Raw genomic sequence first — 13830 nt, 5'->3', positions numbered from 1 at the left:
AAAAAAATACATCTTAAAAAAAGTTTAACAGAAATTAAAAAAAAAAGAAAAAAATTATAAATTATATACAATACATGTATGACATCAACATTCAATTGTTAAGTGAATGAGTCTCTTATCTTATAAATTTCTCATTTTTTCTTGTTTTATTTGATGTGAAACTAACTTTATGCACTCTTCACACTTACAACATTAATAAATCACACTTACAACATTAATAAAAAAATAGTCTAATTTTTAAGAGGTTGCGGGTTCGAGTCTCCTATCTTTCCAAATTTTTAAGCCAATGAGTAATAGCTCAAATGGCATAAACTCCCCATACTCAATTAAGAGGTTGCGGATTCGAGTCTCCTATCTTTTCAAATTTTAAACCAATGAATAATAGCTCAAATGGCATAGTCTCTCCATACTCAATTAAGAGGTTGCGAGTTCAAATCTCCTATTTTGGTTAAAAAAAAGAAAAGCACTCAACTCGTAGATCACATGTTGCATCACCAACAAATCAAAATAGATACATAGACATCCCCGCCCCCACATGCTGAATTAGTACACCTTCCCTATGTCCACTAATATATAAATACACCAAATACACTTATTTTTATTAAAAACACCAATAATATTTTCAAATTATAAAATAGTCTAATTTGGCATCTTTAAACAAATAACCACAAAATAAATAGTGTATTTTTTTTAGCTCGTGTTGTTGTATAAATTGTCGGCTTGCACAGTGACACATGAAAGAGAGAACGGGTCTAGGGTACATGAGCATTTGATAGAATAAATGCTACTTCATACCGTCATACTGTGGTCCTCGTTCTCACTGACACTAATACAAGGATAAATACAGAAAGTCAACCATCATTTAAATAAAGGTGAATTGATTTCAAGATTACTGGTGGTAATAATCCTCTCATGTCCAACATTTTAGGTTATTCTCTTCTCTTGTCAACTATATATAATTACATGTTAAGTATTCAATATTTTCTTTGTCAAAATTAATCTACAATTATAGACAAAGAAAATATATTCTATATCACCTTCTATATGAAAAGCTTATTATTAGTTGATTAACGCAAGATATATAATGTCCATTCTTATTTTATATTTAATTAAAATTTTCCCCAATAATCAACCTAGTAATGATTCATGAATGACGATGGGTCAATTTTTATTTTCAACCGATGGATTATTCTGTGTCCATATATATATATATACTACGTACCGAATTAACTTGCAATTATCAATTGAAGACTACATACAGAAAATCGAATCATAATAAGATATATCATACCTTCTTAAATTTTCCAAACAATTTTGAAGATTACACTACTGTTTATGTATATTCAAAATTGATCAGAACAGCGAGATTATTAGAATAAAGAACCAACAAAAATAGTTTATTCTTTTGGATCATATAACAACACAAACTGTAGTAGTATATCATATTTCATATACAAGGTAAAACACATATATGATGACGTTAAATCTTAAAGGGAAAAGAAGAAGGATTACAGCAAGGGTATACCAAAGATAATATAGAAGATGCTAGGTCCTCGATCTATTTCTAAAATATACAAAGACAAACTAAACTAGCAGAGTTCCAGCAGGACCTGTTTATATAAAAACTTAACAAGACCATTAATTTTATAAAATAAAAGAGAAAACAAAATAAAAGTGTGGTTTGCTCAACCAGCAAAAACATTGGTATAAGCCACAGGTATATGTAGAATGAAATGTTGTAGTAGTGGTCTTAGGAGACATCGTCGTTGTTGCCCTCAGAATTGTAGGCACTTGGTGGTGGGGTAGAAGTAGAGGAAGAAGATGGTGAGGTGATACCGTTTTCAATCATGTTTCGAAGCGATTCCCCCACCATGGACACCGTGGCAGTTTAAATTAGATATATTTTTTTAAAAAATCCGATCCGATCCGATTCGATTCAATTTCAAACGGTTTGGATTGGATTAAATTTGCGGTTTTGTGAATTAAAAAATGGGAAAAGCTCAGTATACAAGCGATTAGGGCTTGTAACTATTACAAGTTCATTAACGCCTAATCCACTAAAACGCGTTGCAACTCCTACGTCACTTACACGCGCTATACAAAGATCCCGCGTTTGTATAACTACCAAATTTAAAAGATTTGTTTCCTTCTTTGTTTTCCTTCTTTCCAAATTTCATCGTTCTTCTTCTCGCGCGTCTTCCCCTGGTTTTTCGATCGTTCTTTTCTTCTCCTTTCTCATTGGTTTGTTCTTCGTCATTGACGTTAGTTCTTCTCTCTGTAACTCCAGCTTCGTTTTCTTTTCGATTTTCTGGTTTCTGAAATCAAAGTTTGAACTCGTTTTGAAGATAATAGATGATTCAACCTCAGATTGTCAGTTGAATCAGGGCGAAGTGGAGCACAAATAGGAAGGAAAACGAGATTAAGAATCAATTGATTACATGTAGCAAAGAGGAAAAATAAAACCCTCATAGCAAAGACTCATTTGATAGGAATTGGAATGATTTTCTGCTAAAATTTGGTCTTGTGGACAGCAAGTGGCTTTCAGGTAGTGTTGGGTTAAAATCTGCAGCAGAGGTATAAATTTAATTTTTTATCGGGTGTATTTATAGTCTGTGTTTGGGTGTATTATGCAGATCTCTATGCAGACCGTCATATATGGGTTCCAATCTATTTGGAATTCTGGATCACCACTTCATATTATAGTACCTGTAAATCAGACATTTTGAATACACCAGAGAGAGTTTAATTAATTTTGGTCTTGTGGACAACAAGTGGCTTTCAGGTAGTGTTGGGTTAAAATCTGCAGCAGAGGTGTAAATTTAATTTTTTATCGGGTGTATTTATAGTCTGTGTTTGGGTGTATTATGCAGATCTCTATGAAGAAAATCATATATGGGTTCCAATCTATCTGGATCACCACTTCATATTATAGTATCTATAAATCAGACATTTTGAATACACCAGAGAGAGTTTAATTAATTTTGGTCTTGTGGACAACAAGTGGCTTTCTGGTAGTGTTGGATTAAAATCTGCAGCAGAGGTGTAAATTTAATTTTTTATCGGGTGTATTTATAGTCTGTGTTTGGGTGTATTATGCAGATCTCTATGCAGACCGTCATATATGGGTTCCAATCTATCTGGATCACCACTTCATATTATAGTACCTGTAAATCAGACATTTTGAATACACCAGAGAGAGTTTAATTAATTTTGGTCTTCTGGACAACAAGTGGCTTTCAGGTAGTGTTGGGTTAAAATCTGCAGTAGAGGTGTAAATTTAATTTTTTATCGGGTGTATTTATAGTCTGTGTTTGGGTGTATTATGCTTGGTTTCTGCCTGCCATTTTTTCTGAAATGAAAAATACACCCATAGATATCAGTAAGATACACCCATAGATATGAGTCAGATACACCCATAGATATCAGTCAGATATCACTCAAATACACCCAAATGATTACAGAAATACACCCAAAGGATTACAGAAAATACACCCAAACGGTTACAAGAATTCACCCAAACGATTATGCATAATTCAGAACTCTTTCTCTTTCTCCTCCTCATCTTCTGCTGCTTCTTCTTCTTCTTCAAAAACGATTTTACCATGAAAAATCGAAAAAAAAGAGAAAACAGAGAGAAAAGACGTAAATGAAGAAGAAGAAAAAGAGGAAAACGAGGAAGAAGAACGTGCAGAAACGAAAGAAAAGGAGAAGAAGAAGAGTAAGAGGAAGAAGAACGTGCAGCAAGAAGAAGAAAAAGAATTTTAGAAACCATGAAAATCGAAAAAAAAATGAAGAAGAAGAAGAGGAAGAGGAAGAGGAAGAGGAAGAGGAAGACGAAGAAGAAGAAGAAGAAGAAGAGAAGAAGAAGAAGAAGAAGAAGACGAAGAGGAACCGTTTGAGTGGGGCGCGTGTAGTTACGCTCCATTCAAAATGAGTTAATGCGCGTATTAATGAAGTTTGGGCTGATAACTTGTAAAACTTGTACGGCCTTTTTACTTGTATGTGTAGCAGGCCACTTAAAAAAATTAAATACATATAACAAGTCTCAATGTCAAATTTAAATAATCATTAATGATATAATAAATCTCAATAATATCTTAAAAAGCCAATAATAACATAATAATAAAAATAAAATTATAGGTTAGTTAAAATAAATAAATAAATTACATTTTGAACATAAAATATTTATTAAATAATTATAATGTATGAATAATATAAAAATATATAACAAATTGAACATGTTATAACTTATAAGTATAATTATAAATATAATAAAGTAATAATATTATAGCACATTGTGGGGTTTAGATTAGATTATATCGGATTATGAAAAATAGATCCAAAATCCGATTCGATCCAACAGTTTACAAAAATAGAATCCAATCAAATTCGAATTAGTGCGATTTTAATTGATTTTTTGTTTGAATTAAATTGAATGAGCGATTTAATTTAGATTTGTAAGATCCATGATTTTTTTATAAATGTTTATTATCAGTAAGGGATTAAATTAGATTTTAAATTAATATAATATACCCTAATTTTATTAAAATTACCAAACTCTAATTTTATTCAAAATTCCCAAATCCAATCCTAATTCTAATAAAACAAAACCCTAATTTTTATCCTAACCATCACCGCCACTCATCCCAACCCAAAACCCTCACTTTTGCCCTCCTTACCACTGCCATTCACATACCCACTTCAGGAACAGAAAAGAAAAGAAAGGGAAGAGAGAAAGGGGGAAGCTGATCGGGGAAGAGGGGAAGAGAGAGTGAGACCCGAGAGAGAGCTAAACAGGAACAGAGGGAAGGAGACTGCGCTGCTGCCGCTGCCCAACCGTGTCGCCGCCGTCCTATGGAGTTGCCGCCGAACTGTTGCGTGTGAGGAGCCTGTGCTGTAGCCGCCATCGCCGTTGCCGAGGAAGGAGCTCAAAAGAGAGAAAGACCGTGCGATGCTGAGGGAGGAAGACGCGGGCTGGTGCTGCGAGGAGGAGAGTGACCCGCTGCGCGAAACTGCGCCGCCACGTGCTGTTGCCATCGCCGAGCTCCCATGGCTGCCGCCGGCAAGATTCGAAGAGAGAGAAGCTCGAGGAGAGAGAGAGATTGACGGAGGGGGTTACTGTTCACGCGGCCGTGCCTCCACTGCCTTTCACCGCGGCAGATCCGCCATCGTCCGTCGCGTCGCACCACGCCACATCACCGCCGGAAACTGTCACTGAAGTCCCTTTCTCCCTTGGTAAGCGTTATTGTCTTTGAAACCTTTGAAATTAGTTTTCCGTCATATCCTATTATAGTAACTCTGATGATGGTAACGTAGGGCCGAGTTGTGGTTCTCGCATGCTGAGTCTAGTAGTCGTGCATGCGACATCGAGCTGCCGCGTCGCCAACGGAGTCACCGCCATTCAGTTTTCTCGGCTATTCGTAAGTTCGGTAAGCTGCTTCCTATTCCAAATTCTCTCAGTCGTTGCTCGGTTATATGTTTCTAAGTCCTTGCAACATTAATGCTTTAGGTTTGAGTTTCGGTCCTTACTTGCCGTGATTAGAGTTGCTGTAATTGCGGCTGCCGCAGATTTCAGACTGAGAGAAAAGAGTTCAGTTGATGTGTTTGGCTTTCGGGTTTCGACTTTTCGAGGTAGGGGCATTTTCATTAAACTCATTTTTATTCTTAAGAATTGTTATAAATTGATATTTAAGCAAATAAATATTTTTGGTGATTATGGAGTCTTATGAATTGAACTGAATTGCTTTGAATGAATGTGATTGCTTGCTTGACTGTGGCTAGTTCTGAATATTGAGTTGGTATTGAGATAATGAATGAAAGAATAGTTTGAAAATCTAATTCGAATGTTTATCAAGTATAATTTGAGAATTGGAAAATAATTTGATGTTAGAATTAGTTTGGCTTCGGAAAACGATTTGAGATTTGTAAGTGACTTGGGTTTGAAATCGTTGGAAAGAGTTTGAGAAAATGTTAGTTGACTTTGTTGGAAATAAATTGGACTTTGGAAAGGGTTATAATATTGGAAATGAGCTTGATTTGTTGAAAAAAAAAGAATTTAAATTAAAAATGGTTTGAGATATTGAAACTGTTCTGATTTTGAAATTGAGTTGAAAGGAGTTTGAGAGATGGTTTTGTTGGGACCTAGAAAGGGTGGCGGCGTCCGAGTTTTAGAGGAAATGCTGCCGAAATTTTATAAAATTGGAAGTTTCATTTGAAGTAATTATTTAAAAAGATTTGATTTTAAACATTATATGTTTTAAGTTTGATTTATAATGAACAGAATGGAAAGAAGGATGATATGGATTTTCTTTGAAATATGATTTTTGAATGAATTTGGAAACGAGATATGAATTGATGAATGATGATGATGTTGAGAATGTTGAGAATATTGAGATATGGATTGAGAATGTTGAGATATGATCTTTGAATTATTCATGTGGCTTATGAATTCGAATTATCTGAGACACGAGTTTTCCTGGGTAGACGTAGTGGCTTGCCACAACTTGCTCCAGGTTGAGATTCGATACTCTGTTGACCCTACGTCGTAAGGGTGACCGCGCACGTATAAATTCCCGGGAATGGTACCCCCATTGAGCAATTGATATTTGAATATGAGAAAAAGCTATGCATAGACTCATGGGGATGCGCGACGGGAGACAGTCTAAGGTTTTCAGACTTGTCGGGTTGGATGGATAACCGACAGATGAGCTCATTAGCCATAGGACAGGCATACATCATATGCATTTGTATGCTTTGCTTGGGTTTGAATTCTGTTTTGGTTGTCTAATTGTTAAACTGTTCTTAACTGCTACCTGAACTATTTGCTGTAACTGCTACCTAAACATGTGCTTTCCTTGTCTGTCATGCCTGTGTTTGTCCTGGTGTGCTACATTCGAGAATGAACTTTGGTGCTGAATTGATGATTGTGTTGATTGATTGCGTGGTTGGTTTCTGATTGAGATTTTCTTATAAGAAAAGAAAGGTTTTGGATTTCTGAAAGGTTAACCATTGTTTCATTGAAAAGGTTTTGAACGATTAGTTATTGGTTTTTAAATGGATTCATAAGGCAATGATAATCACTGAGCTTGAAAATAGTTCTCTTATTAAGTATCTTATGACAATTCTAAAACTCCGTGGTGAGACGTGTAGTTAGGTTCTCACCCCCTACAGCTTTACCTTTTCAGGAATCGGATAAAGGAGCATTATGAAGAGTTATACTGCGTTTTGAATTATATGATATTGTATTGATTAGATAATTTTTTTTCCCTTGTCTTTGTTATTACAGTCTTGTAAGAGGGATAGAAGTTGTTTGTTTTGTATGTGTATATCACATTATAAGCTATTATGTAAGAAGTCTTGTATATGAATCTATGCTTGTTTGTTTTTTTAAGATAAAGTATTTATTTCCGATTTTCAAAGAATTCAGCGATACGGTATCGAGTCAAAGGGCTCCTATTTTAATATTAAGTATATAAAGTAGTCATAATACTTCTTCCAATCAGAGTGGCGCAGCCGGAAGCATGACATTCTGGTAGTGAAGGTGTTACATTAGAGCTAACAAATTTAACTATCTGATATATTTGGCCTATTTAAACATGAAACTCCAAATTTTTTCTTTCAGTCAAAACAAGTTAATCAAATTTCAACAGTCTTCCAGTTTTAAAAAATTTAGAAAGAAATAATTGAGAGCTAAAAACTGATGCTTCTAAGAAAGTAGCAAGCATAAAAAGTCCCCAGGGTTGCTCAAAGCAAGAGTTTACATTGGTTTACCATTCAAAAACTATGCAAGGGCACAAAACTAGTGAAAATTGTGAAGCAACAATTATTTTAAACCATACCTCTCATTTAAAAACCAATTAACAGAATAAGAACACTGACAATTTTCAAGATTTAGAAGAAAAGACGAGCTAAAATTTAAACTTCATAGTAGTATACATAAATCAAATAAATTCTGAAATATTCAGAAAAAAATGCAAAATTGTCAACAAAATTGTCAATGACTACAACCACCTTTAGAAGTAGTTTTTGCACTCTCTGTATCTCCTGCAAGGCTCGTCAAAGATTCCCAAATGTTAATGCATAAATTAATTTATTCGAAGAAACAATTCTTTTAACTTTATTCGAAGAATCGAAACCACATCTTCCAATAGTTTCAGAGTAAGAAGCCCTAGAAAATCTCTCCCAAAAAAAGTGAATCGAAGTCCTTGAAAGAATTGAGGAATGAAAAACGGAGAGATCAGAAGTCTTAGACTAAAATTTGTCTGAATTCTATAGTGCTAAACATAGGGAATTTAATTTCCTGAAAATCAACTGTAGTAATCATAATTTATAATCAAAATCAATGCATATATTAACATATTCTAGAATTAAAAAGCACTAAATTAGGGGTTGACCACGAATTCGTAACATAAATTAACACATTGAGGATCGAAGAATGACCTACCTGCAGGACGACGGCGACAACGACTGCAAGCGACAATCAGAGACACTTACAACGAGGAGGACAGAAGAGCAGTGATGACTTAGGAGAATCAAGAGAGTTCAAAGATTGCAGCCTCACCAGAGAGATATCAAGAATCGAAATCGGGTTAGAACGAGATTGAGAAGAGAGCAAGAGCAGATCGAACAAGAGCCAGATTGAGATTGAAATTCAGTGAAATCGATATTGAAGCAAACGCACGAAGGAATAGGTGATTAGATTGAACAGTGAGCGAGATTTGGATCTGAGGAGTGAGAGATTTTGATTTTGTGAGCAAGATTTGGATCTGAGGAGTGAGAGATTTTGATTTTGTGAGCAAGATTTGGATCTGAGGAGTGATAGATTTTGATTTTGTGAGCAGTGAGTTTTGCTTGTTTCTATAAATGTGAATACGTGATTAGGAAAAGGTAACATTTTTTAAAAAATTAAATATATTTACTAATATTTATAAATAAATGTTACTTAATATTTAATTTTATGACCATTACTAATACTTTAACAAATGTTAAAAGAGAAATGTTACTAAATCTTCAAAATGTAGTAGTGTACTATAAATAATAATTTGTTATTTTAACCCTCCAAAAAATATGGATATAATAATTAAATCATATTCCATGCAATACAAAAGAATATAATCACAAATTTATATCATATCAAATTTTTCACAAAGCAAATGTAATATTTTAACTCGCCACAAATTAATTTGCATAAAAAAATATCAGCATATAATCAAATTAACCTTTAAAAGATAATATATATGATATTAATTTGATTATTAAACTCACAAATTTTTAAAAATAATTTTAGATTATTCTAATATATATTTTTTTCAATTAAATTATGATAACTAGAGATCAGAAACAAATAAGAACTAAGTAACCCACCAAAATTAAATGACATTTTTGAAGATAACCATTTACGGATTTTTAATATATGGACTGCAAATGAAAAGGACTAAAAGAAAACTGTAATCCACGTAGCTCAAAGTATATGCTATTGTTTTTGAAATTCCTAGTTCAATTTTCAGGGTTTTATTTTGATTCTTTTGTAGAAAACATTACGACTAATTCATGAACTTATGCAAGACTAAATTAATACATATATCGAGTTTTTTCGAAATTGTATTCCACCAAAAAGTTCAAAGTTTTTTTATAATTCATTAGATTATCAAAATTTTTATTTTTATTTTTTATTTAAATTATTATGATTAATTAATGACACTAAATTGACATATGTGATAGTCTAAATGTTTTTAAAATTGTATTCTACTGAAAAACTCAAAGTCTTCTTATAATTTATTATATTCGAATTTTTGTTTTTACAACTAATTAATGACATTTATATAAGACCAAGTTAATACATATATTCAGTTCTTTTTAAATTGTATTTTACGGAAAAAATCAAAATTTTATGTAATTCATTAAATCATCAAAATTTTTATTTTTGTTTTTTTTTGCTTAAATTGTATTCTACCAAAAAGTTTAAAATTGTATGTAATTCATTAGATCATTAGAGTTTTTATTTTTGTTTTTTTGCTTAAATCACTGTTACTAATTATTTTTGTTTTATATATGCTAGTGGAGTTCTCCCTCAATTGTATTTTCTCGAAAAATTCAGTCTTTTATGATTCATTAGTTATGAAATTGGATAATCTCAACTATTGAGGTCATAAAACATAAACAATTTTAAAAGGATAAAAATACTGTCACAATTTTAATGTATTTATTTATTTAAATATAAAAAATTTTAATATATCTAAAAATGTTAAAATGATAATTACACTAAATATATTGAATAAAAATGATAGAATTGGTAGAATTTTTTTTAAAGTTTAATGACTATGAAAACAAAAGCTAAAATTTATTGCTTACCGTAAACTGTAAATTTAAGCACAAAATCAAATTTACTATCACCAAAAAATGTGATCAAATAAAAAATTAAAATTTTGAGGGATCTAAACGTATTTTTTTTAGTAATTTATTAGATCATTAGAATTTTTATTTTTGTTCTTTTACTTAAACTACTACGAATTAATTAGTGACACCAAGTTGACACATGTGTTGGTCATGTTTTTTTGGATCTGTATTCTACTAAAAAGCTAAAAGTTCTGGTATGATATATTAGATTTGATTTTTTATTTTTACAACTAATTAATGACACCTGTACAAGACCAAGTTAATATATGTATCCATATCCAGTTCTTTGTGAACTGTATTCTAACGAAAAAGTTCAAAAATTTGTATTCTAACGAAAAAGTTCAAAAATTTATGTAATTCATTAGATTATCAGAGTTTTTATTTTTATTTTTTATTCTAAAACCACTGTCATTAATTAGTGATATGTGTACAAGACCAACATAACACGTGTCAGTTTTTATTTTTGTCTTTTTTCTTAAACCATTGCTGTAAGACCCATAATTTTCGAAAAAATATTATTATGAGTTAATTTCAATTTATTTATTCATTAAAGACTTTATTTTTAGAAATTATTTTATTAAAAGTAATTAAATAAAGTTTTGACAATTAAATTAGAAATTTTACTTAATTTTAAAGTTATTGAATAATTTTCTATATTTAAATTATACAGCTTAACAGTTGTAAAAGAATAAGAATTTTATACAATTTAGTTAAATAATAGAGATTCTAGAATTTAATATTTTAATTTTTATAAACAGAAAATAAATTATATGATCTCTAATTTTAAATTAAAATATTTGATTAAAAGTTAATTAGTAAATTGATAATTAAGTAGTATTTTTTTTAAAGTAATTTTAAGAGATCAAATTAGATTTTAAATTTATATAATATACTTTAATTTTATTAAAATTGACCAAACCCCAATTTACCCAAAATTCTTAATTTCATTTTTGTCCCAAATTAAACCCTAATTCCTAAATTTATCCCTAAAGAAAAAAAAAACAAACCCTAACCCCTTCTAATCTAGCTGCCGCCAATGTTTCCCTTCTCTGACCAAACCCCACAGCAGTAAAAAGGAAAGAAAGAAAGAAATAGTGAGGGTAGAAAGGGGAGAACAGGAAAACTAACCGACAGAGTCACTTCTGAGCTGCCGCAGCCATTGTCGGAGTTCTTAGCTGCCGCCACTGCCATTGGTAAAGAGTATTCTTGCTTTCGGTTCCCATCCTTTCAATTTCTAGGGATATGGTTATCACTGCAATGTTATTGCAGCTGCCACTGAGGTTTTCCACCATCACTGGAGCCGCTGTGGGGACAGTTTGGAATTGCTGCCATTGCTTCGTCTCCATGTTTCTCCTTTGTTAAGTAAGCATATCTTTTTCAAAACCTTCACCGCTAGTATATATCCGCTTTGTTATGAATTTGATAAAGATTCTGAGATGTTGGTAACGTAGGTTCGAGTTCCAGTTGTTGTGTGTCGCGCTTAGAGTTGCGGTTGCTGCTACGGATAGTGGATAAAGATGAAATTACGGCTGCTGCTGTCGCTGGCCGAGGAAAAGTGATTTTTGACGCAGTTTGGTTTTGCGAGTTTCGACTTTGAGGTAGGGTTTTTCTTAAATCTATTTTACATTACAGGGTTGTTATAAATTGATATTAACGTGTAAAATATATTTTTGTGATTTTGTGAGTCTTATGAATTGAATTGAGTTGTTTTGGTTGAATGAGATTATTAGTTTGATTGATAAATTGATCAATTGAGAAAGTTGGATATTTGGATTAGTTGATTGATGTTGTTAAAGTGGTTTTTCTTGAATTATTAAAAAAGATTTAATATTGAAATTTGATTTGATATTAAACCCGATTTGATATCGGAATTTGATTTTAAAATAAATTTGAAAAGGACTTGATATTTGAAAACGGGTTATTTATTGAGAATGATTTGCTATTTTGGAAATGATTCAAAAAGTGTTTGAGGAATGGTTTAGTTTGAAACTGTTTGAGAAGATTGAGAATTCTTAACTATTGATTGATGCTGTTGGTTGAAGTCGGTTTAAATTGCGATTTATAGGATTGGTTAATTGAATTCTGGATTTTGCAATTTTCTTGGATTGAGTGTTGTGATAATGGTTATTGGAAATGATTTGAGTGAGTAACAGGTGTTTGGTTTGGTTTGGTTTGGTTGGGACCCGAAAAGGGTGATAGTGTCCAAGTTTTAGAGGAGATGCTACCAAAATTTTATAAAAATTGGAAGTTTTATTTGAAGTAACTAATCAGAAATATTTGTTTTTAAACATTATATGTTTTAAGATTGATTTATTTATCAAAGAAAGAATTGTGTTTTGAATAGGGATTGTTAATGAACGGGATGGAAAGAAGGATGATGAGGATTGATGAGAATTTTCTTTGAAATATGGTTTTTGAATGAATTTGGAAATGATATTTGGATTGATGAATGATTATGATGTTGAGAATGTTGAGATATGATCTTTGAATTATTCATATGACTTATGAATTTGAAATATCTGAGATACGAGGTTCCTGGATTAAGTGCCGTGGCTTGCCACCACGTGTACCAGGTTGAAAACTTGATACTCTGTTGGCCCTACGACGTAAGTGTGACCGGGCACTATATAAATTCCTGGGAATGTTACCCCCATTGAGCAATATTGATTATTTGAGAAAAAGCTATGCATAGGCTCTTGGGGATGCACGTCGGGGGACAGTCTAAGGACAATTCAGACTTGTCGGGTTAGCTGGATAACCGACAGATGAGCCTCATCAGCCATAGGACAGGCATGCATCATATGAATTTGTATGCTTTGCTTGGGTTTGAACTTGTTTTGGTTTGCCTAATTGCTAAACTGTTCTTAACTGCTACTTGAACTAATTGCTGTAACTGCTACCTACTTGTGCTTTCCTTGTCTGCCTTGCCTGTGTTTGTCCTGACGTGCTACATTTGAGATTGAACTTTGGTGCTGAATTAATGATTGTGTTGTTTGATTGCGTGGTTGGTTTTTGATTGAGATTTTCTTATAAGAAAGGAAATGTTTCGGATTTCTAATTGATTAAACATTGTTTCTTTGAAAAGGTTTTGATCGATTACCTATAGGTTTTTAAAAGATCCATAAGGCTACGATAATCACTGAGTTTGAAAATAGTTTTCTTATTAAATATCTTCTTATGACAACTTTGAAACTTCGTGGTGAGACCGTGTGGTTAGGTTCTCACCCCCCTACAACTTTACCTTTTCAGGAATCGGATGAAGAAGCATTAAGAAGAGTTGTACTGCGTTTGGTTTATATGTTGTTGTGTTAATTAGATTATTTTCTTCCATCGTCTTTGTTATTACAAGTTTGTAAGAGGGATAAGAGTTGTATGTTTTATATGTATATTATATTATGAGATATTATATAAGGAGTCTTGTATATGAATCTATGC

General features: G+C 32.2%; 2 long non-coding RNA genes across 3 annotated transcripts; both read left to right on the top strand.

Moving 5' to 3' along the window:
* Positions 8444 to 8880, top strand: LOC110265839. The gene is made up of 2 exons (XR_002352251.1): positions 8444 to 8706; positions 8780 to 8880. It is a non-coding gene; the product is annotated as an uncharacterized LOC110265839 (long non-coding RNA).
* LOC110265838 lies at positions 11521 to 11945 on the top strand. 2 transcript variants are annotated; one of them, XR_002352250.1, is made up of 3 exons: positions 11521 to 11588; positions 11665 to 11757; positions 11847 to 11945. It is a non-coding gene; the product is annotated as an uncharacterized LOC110265838 (long non-coding RNA). The 2 variants fall into 2 exon arrangements; XR_002352249.1 differs by having other exon boundaries at positions 11530 to 11757.

This window comes from Arachis ipaensis, chromosome B08, assembly GCF_000816755.2.
Source record: "Arachis ipaensis cultivar K30076 chromosome B08, Araip1.1, whole genome shotgun sequence".
NCBI classification, from domain to species: Eukaryota; Viridiplantae; Streptophyta; class Magnoliopsida; order Fabales; family Fabaceae; genus Arachis; species Arachis ipaensis.
The sequence above is the reverse complement of the archived record's forward strand: the minus strand, read 5'-3'. Positions and strand labels throughout refer to the sequence as shown.